Source organism: Micropterus salmoides, unplaced genomic scaffold, assembly GCF_014851395.1.
Source record: "Micropterus salmoides isolate LMB-PRFRI ecotype aquatic unplaced genomic scaffold, ASM1485139v1 Ms_hic_scaffold_22, whole genome shotgun sequence".
Classification (NCBI taxonomy): Eukaryota; Metazoa; Chordata; class Actinopteri; order Centrarchiformes; family Centrarchidae; genus Micropterus; species Micropterus salmoides.
Window position 1 is genome coordinate 11,023,382 of NW_024041373.1, and position 8,313 is coordinate 11,031,694.

An 8,313-nucleotide genomic window follows, 5' to 3' on the forward strand; every position below is an offset into this window, starting at 1 on the left:
TACTGTAAAGCCAGCTTCATCAACAAAAATGTACTTGTAATGGTTCACATCAACATCAAGCGCCATCATCCTCTAAAAACTATATTTTGGTAAGTTCTTTTTACAGTAATTTTAATATACATAAGTAGGCGATGCATCAAATAGTAACAGTAATACAGTATATAGTGCTTTACCTGAACATATTCAGCCCTCAGCTGTTTTACCTGGTCACTGTTTCTCTCAAAAGTCATTAGGTATATTTGTTTCATTGATACCTGCTGCCTCTTCATAAGGGCTACTGTTGGTAGGCTGATGGATGCCACACTGGCAAAGGTGTCATTGTTCTCCTCAACTGCCTGCTTTATTTCCGACAGGCGTATATCATTCGTGCCCTCACCATTTCCACCATTGCCAACTCCTGCTGGTCAGTCAGCACACACATATGGCCACAACTGTGGGGTTTTTGGTCAATTCTTGGCATAGAAAAGAAGATACTGTCGATAGATCATACTGTAAGAATATTGTAACATGTTGAATGAATTTGAATTTGAAGATGAATTACATGCATTACAATTTACAGTACTGTTCTAAAGGTAAAGCATAGTATACATCCTCCAGACTTACCGGTTTACAGGTTACCATATAAAATCTCATTTATGTCTGAGTCTGATCAAAACAAGAGATCTCTAACTGATCTTAAATAAGTCTAATTTAAGTCTCCTGAACATTGGACTGTGAGATCAGAGAAAGAGCTCAAAGAAAACTCAGCTATGACTCCTAGGATCTCATGATTCTTCTAAAATATGTCTCAGTTTTCTCATATTGGCCTCAGGAGCAAAAATTCATCTCTGTCAAGAGATCTCTACAGTAACTTAAATAAGTGTAATTTCAGTCTCCAGAATGTGGATCAGAGAAAAAAAGCTATATCATATATCTGAGATATTTCTCAGTTTTGTCTTAGTGACCCCACTTAGTGTCATGATCCTGATCTGAGTGCTGTGTTTTCGGGTTTTTATTCTGAGGGTTTGGTTTGGTTTTGTATCTGCTATTTAGTTGGTTTTAGGTTCTATGTCTTTGTGTCTTAGTCCTGTACTTTAGTTCATTTCTTTAGTGTTTACTCCTGGTCTTGTGTTCTCTGTTTAGCTCTGTGTATTCCCTTGTTCATTTACTGGTTCTGTTCAGCTCTCTGTGTACCGGTCTGTCATGTGTTATAGATTGTTTCCTGCATCTCAGCCCTGTGTCTTAGCTCCTAGTTTTGTGTCTTTTTTTTTTTGTAGTTTTTATTCTGGTCAGTGTTCTGTCTGTTTACCCCTGTTACCTTGTGTCCCTCATGTTACAGTGTGTCGGTGTGTGATGTCCTGTCCTGAAGTTAATAAATAAAATATTTTGACATTGAAAATAATGCACTTTCAAATGTCATGCTTTCCAGTTGGTTAAGGTAGTCACAGCCAGCATAACTGGAACACCCAATACTTTGACATGATGTTTAGAGATTAATTCATTAATGACCGAATGCATGCAAGAACTGGTACACAACAAGTATCTGTCATACAAAATAAGCACTGTTACTTTTGATACCTTTTACTTGAGTAGAAGTTTGAGGACTTTAAATGTGCATATGGTATTTCTCCTCTTTTAAGTAAAGGAAAATTTTACTCTAGTTAAAGACAATCCTTAGCTGTTAGTTCTTGCTGGATGGTGCAGTGGCAGTGTTGTTGCCCTTTGAAGAGCAGGAGAGGGCTTCAAGTCCAGCTCAGGGCAAGCTCGCAAACATCTCCCCAGAGCTCCCAACTGCTTTTTAGGAGCAATAAGCAAGACATTAATCTCTCCTAAGGGGTTTTAGGAGCAACAATGCCGATTGGAGTGATCTCAAAAAGATACAATGATGAGATCTCATCTGTCACTTCCAGTCTCCTATTGTAATCTCAATTCAGTATCCATTTGTCTTACCCAAGTCACAAAATCTCAATCTCACTTAATCTCATCCTTTTCTCCTAAGGGGTTCTAGGAGCAACAATTCAGATTGGAGTGATCTCAAAAAGATATACTATTGAGATCTTAGTGTTTTCTCATCAGTTAAGGAAAAGACTATTCTGAGCAAAAGATTTTTCCTCTGGGCTAGGCCTCGGTTCACCACATGATCAACGATGATAGCCTGGACTTCATTAGAGACAACAGATCTGCTTCCCTCTCTCTAATGACCACCCATTCGACAGGCCCTTTGACCACCTATCAGACCTCTCTGTTGGTGCCCATGTCCACCAGCTCTTCCTCTTCCTTATTGTCTATCGTGCTCCATATTGAAAGAAATTTCCAGTGTTTATACGCCATCTTTTAATGGGTGACCAATTGTGGTTAACAGATGAAATCTATCAGCAATAATGAGTATTCATCAGTTGGATTAAGTGTTGGACAAATGTATTCATGCAAATCAAAAGAGAAGCACATCAAAAGTATCGTGAGCATTGCATTGTGAAAGACAATTACTTCATATGAAAGGTATTTCTTTGCTGACAAACTGGTTAGGTTTGGTGAAAAAGTTACTGGTAATTTTGTGTGTTGTACTTAGTCAAAGGGTGGCACGGTGGTCTGGTGGATAGCGCTGTGGCCTCACAGCAAGATGGTCGGCCTAGGTTGATTGGTGACCCTAAATTGTCCTTAGGTGTGAGTGTGACTGGTTGTTTGTCTATGAGTCCAGGGTGTGCCCTGCCTTTCGCCTGATGTCAGCTGGGATTAGCTCCAGCCACTCGCGACCCTATATACAGGATAATTGGTTGATGATGGATGGGTGGTACTTAGTCAATTGAACATGTGATTACATGTTTGAAAATACAGACTTTTTGATGATCTGCTTTGAGTATTGTACTAAGAGTTGTGAAATTTTACCACACACTTGCGATAATAGTACAAAAGCGATCAAAAAAACCCTGTAAGAATGTGAGTGTGAACATTTTAGTGTTCAGTTGTCTAGCTAGATGCTGACTTTGTACCATGCTGCCCTTGTTTCGTTGCACCTTTGCTTGTCTGTGACTAAGAAGCTAAAGTAAAGCGGGCATAGCAGCCTGGCGGCACAAACAAAAGGAGAACATTTTGCAAACACATGCATATGATTAATGTTCCCACACATATCATCCATCCCTGCCTCCCACCGCTGTATGCTATATTACCAAAACCAAGGCCTCACAAGATGGAGCATTCTGTGGAGGAAATACATCTTTGACTCGTACACAGAGAGAATATTATTAAAGTGAAGAATTAACAAGCTGTAATAATTACTAGAACACTCAAAGATTCAAAACTTTCTCATTTAGTCATAATGCATAAGGCTATGAAGTGCATGCTCTTTTCATTAGCCGGCACAGTTTGTTACCAGTGCATTGGGTAGCAATGTGAATTATGTGATAAGCAAACAGTGGTTTGTTGTGCCGTTAATTGTTGATTACAAGATATATACTGCTGTGTTAATACAGTTTGTTTGCTTCCATGTCTATGAATTTGTAATTATTGTGCGCTATTCCTAATCATCATTAGTCACAAACAACAATAGAGATTAAATAATTGGCTGTCTAATCTTGCTTTTCTTCTGTATCTTATACTTTAATTTCAATTCATCTCTTTTATACTAACTCTCTTCTCTTTGCTTCCTGATGGTATTAAATATTCATCAACACAATTCATGTACTATCAGTTCAGCCAACTAATTTAGATATTTATTCTTACAATCCTCTGAATGTGGTACTGGCTTTATGCAGATGTAAGAGCACAATGAATAAAATCACTAAATTAAAAAAAAAACGCAGATCAACTAGTATCCTGCTCTTTAATTTCTAGACAATTTAACAAACCTGTAATCCATTTGACAGATACCAATACTGCACACAGAAAATTCTAAACAAAATTATGTAATTTACATAATAATAGTGAAATGATGGTTAAAAGTCACGTAAAATGATAAAATTACAACATTCATTCAAGGTAAAATTTGTTTAACTTTTGGAGCTTTATATTGAGCTCTCATGAGAAAAATAATACAGTAGTATGTTAATACTCTCTCTCTCCTTCCTCTGTGATTCACAGTGACCCATGGTGGAAGCGATAGAGACAGTCTGTGCAGATGGATGGGCTTTTAACGATGCTGTGCTTCTGCAGTCTGAGGAGTGACAGTGTGTGCAGGCGACCTTACTGAGGCTAACTGGACTGGCCTGGGCTACAATATGTGTCAGTGCCCACTGACAGCTGTCTTCCTGTGGTCATGTAACCAGAGAACTGGAGTAAAGTACAAGTACTGTCTTACTTAAGTAGTTTATGTATTTTTCCAGAAAATGTGTGTTTGGATTTGTCACTTTTAATGTGCTAACAAAAAACTTACTTGTTACTTTTCAATTTGTCACATTCCTTTGACATCCTTCCTTTCGGTTATTTCTATAATTAAGAAATACTCTCTAATTAATTAATCTAGCAACAGACTTCAGACAGTGTAGTGTTTCTAGTGTTTCTTGGCCAACACTTGTCATAACAGGAAAAGAACAGGTGTCGCTAATAACATTAAGGATGTCTCTGTTCAATTCAAGTATCCCAGTAAGCCATGACAGTGTGACAGTAAGCCACCATACACAATACCTGTGCTTTTCTTACTGTGATATGTCAAAATGTCTTCTCTGGAAAAGAGCCATTTATGAAACTTTAGGCATGATTCTATCAAGGCTCTTTGCCTCATGAAAATAATCTAATATTTCCACATATGAATGTACACAGTTCTTGGTCTTTAACCTCAGTGGGGTCGTTTGCCAGGCCCGTCAATACCGCTGGTTCATTAGTGTTCCTGGCTGTTGTAACGACAGTCGTTATGGTCGTTAGGAAGACCCTAGGCCAAGACTGAACGACCATCGTTGGCATCCTCACCTGAGACATTTGTTGAGTTTCCTGGGAAGTGATGAAAGGACTGCATTGTAAGTGGGGGATAAGTGGTGGCATAGACCCACTCCTCTGTTCAGCAATGGCTTCCTTGACACCTCTTTCAAACCATCCGTCTTCTCTGTCTAAAATGTGCACCTGGTGGTCCTCAAACGAGTGTCCTCTGTCCTTCAGATGTAAGTAAACTGCAGAGTCTTCACCTGAGGAGTTGGCCCTTCTGTGTTTAGCCATGCGTTTGTGTAGTGGTTGTTTAGTCTCCCCAATATACAGGTCTGTGCATTCCTCACTGCATTGGACTGCATACACTAGATTGCTTTTCTTGTGCTTGGGGGTGCGGTCTTTGGGGTGTACCAGCATCTGTCTTAGTGTGTTCTTGGGTTTTCTGTAAATGCCAATTTGTAGGCTCCTGTCCTCTTCAATGTGTACAGCGCAGTCCAAGAAGGCCAAACTGTTGTTGTGGACATCTTCTCGTGTGAACTTGATGTTGCTGTCCACAGAGTTGATGTGTTCTGTGAAGGCTTGCACTTCCTGGCTTTTGACCCAGGTGTCGTCCACATATCTGTACCAGTGGCTCGGTGCTATTCCTCTGAAGGAGTTGAGGGCTTTGCTCTCTACTTCTTCCATGTAGATGTTCGCCACAACGGTATACCGGTGAACCCATGGCACAGCCATGCTTCTGTCTGTATCTTCTGTCTGAATCCTCCCTTTTACTCGAAATAGGTGGTGTTGACAGAGGTCGAGTAATTTGCAGATCTGGTCAGGGCTGAGGCTAGTTCTGTTGTCCAGGGTGTTGTCTTGTGTTAGTTGTTTCCTTACAGTTTCGACTCTTCTATGTTAGGGATGCAGGTGAACAAAGAAGTAAAGTCATAGGATACCATGGTTTCATCTGGGTCCAGTTTCAGTCCTCAAACTTTGTTTACAAAGTCAATGGAGTTTTGGATGTGGTATGGCGTGTTTCCCACCAAGGGAGCTAAGATGGTAGTTTGGCAATATTGTAGGTGACAGAGTTAATGCTGCTGATAATCGGCCTGAGTGGGGTTCCTTCTTTGTGTATCTTGGGTAGTCCATATATGTATCTTGGGTAGAATCAGTCTTGGCCTAGGGTAGTCCTAACGACCATAATGACTGTCGTTACAACAGCCAGGAACAATAATGAACCAGCGGTATCGACAAGCCTGGCAAACGACCCCACTGAGGTTAAATAGCTTAGTTTCCCTACCAGTCAGTCAGAACTGAAGAAGTCCCTTGGATGAGGGACGAAATGTCTTGTAGTATCTTTAACCAAGTCCAGTTGCCTTTGACTTTAACTGAGAATCTTCACAGACAACTTCTTCTATTACAACTTACTTGAAAAAAAAGTTTACTTAAAAAAATCAATGCTCATCTATTCCTTAAAATTGGAATGTAATTTCAGCAAGAAAGGCATTAGAAAAAAGATGTAGTGGTGAAAGACATTAAGACTTTCAAGGAGTAGACCACAAAATGTGCTGTTTTTGTAAAAGAGGACAACTGAAAGACTGCACAAGAATTTTTTCACAAATTTCAATTTTCACCTTTTAAATTGTAGGATCAAGAGAGGTTTTTTCAATATGTGTGGGCCTGTAATAAAAAATTCATTCATGAAATCAAAGACAATTGCATTTTCAGGACAGCGGATATGAATATTAAAATCAATCAAGAATTATACCACTGCCATTTACAATCAGAGTAGCTCAAAGAAATTTTCAATAAAATAATGGTAGGATTGTTGTGGCATGTGCCACATGGCTCTCCATAGCATCCAGCCAGGGATCTTTGTTGCAAGTCATACCCTTCTCTCTTCCCTTGTTTCCTGTCTGCCTCTTCACTGCCAACTGTCAAATAAAGACAAAAAAATGCCACAAAAAAGTAGGTGTGATGGTTTAAAATTTACTATAACTTCTATGATATAAATTCTAATTAGCATACAGTATGTTTATCATACAGTATCTTTACTTAAGCTGCAGCTGTCTATTAGTCTAGTCTAGACTAGGATACATAGATTTGACAAAATAATAAATACCACATGAATAGGAAAATTATCATTTTAAAGACCTTGGTGACTGATATTGCAGTATGTTGAATGCCACAACTGCTCAATAATTGTGTCAAGGAAAATGCTATGGCAAATATGGTCGAACAGAAGTGAGGAGCAAGTGAGCATAGCACTCAAATATTACCACAGTATTACAGCTGTACATTGTTTATTGCCTATTTGTGAATGGGTTGTAACCTCACATAAAAATGAACCATCCAGCTGCTTTCCAGGTCGCAAAGAACAGCCATTATGTTGCTTCCTATGTGAAGAAATAGGATAGGATTGTCCGCTAAATCCAGTGTTTTACATAAGCTGTAATGTTCATGCGCACTTCCAAGCCTCTTGCCTACTGATTCTGAGCTGTACACACAGCAACAACACCACAGCTAACACTAAACTGGGGTCCGCTAACACAAAAAACCGACCAGCTCCCAGCACAACAAAGACTCAAACACAAACTCACTGGCAGGATAAAAGCCCATCAGGCCAAGCGAGAATCAGATCGACACTGGCTTTCATTCTATTGGACAAGTAAGCTAACATTACTGCAAATCATGGGATTTGTGTTTAGGTTGTCTCAAGTTATATAACGCTAGCTTGCCGGCTAATAGTACTATAGTTGAATGGCTTGCCACCTTACTTCACAGATATTATGTCAAAGTGCTTATTTTAGCCTGCAAGAAATGATGTAATGGTACAAAGCAAATGTGGAACGATTTGTTTCTAAAACCAATAGCGATGCATGGCAGGGGCAGCCAGCTAGATTATCATGAATCTGGAGTTTTGGCTTTGTAACGTTCAATTTAGATTTATTGTCATTTTACCGATACTCAGGTAAACAGCTTCTTCACCCTCTCAGTCGCTCTAACTAACGTAACCCACATAATATGCAACAACACAATGGAAGACCCATCCAGTAAGTTTACAGTATTGTTACTTAATATGGTCTGTGTGGCAACAATCTCACATATAATATTCAGTCTAGCTCACTAACCATTTTCATTATCATCAAAAAAAATTGCTATGCAGACATAGCTGAGTGTGTTCGGTGAAAGATAAAGAAACAGTTACTGAACAGCAGCCACCACCAATGTATCCCGTGGGCTAATTGCAGTTGCTGTAAGAAGCATGGATTAGTTCAATGTCAAGCTGATAAAAATATTACTGTAACGTTGCAGTGCGAGTTTACCTAAGGTTCCAGCATTTTGTGTGATGCTGTCTCCGGTGTGTCGGTCTCTGTTTTGGCTCGCTTATTAGTTTGAGCATGCGCCCAAGCACGCGCTTGGGAAAGTTGTGGTTGAGATCTAAAAACTCACCTAGAGGCCACTGAAAACTACTCATGACCCCTTTAAGTAAACACAGCT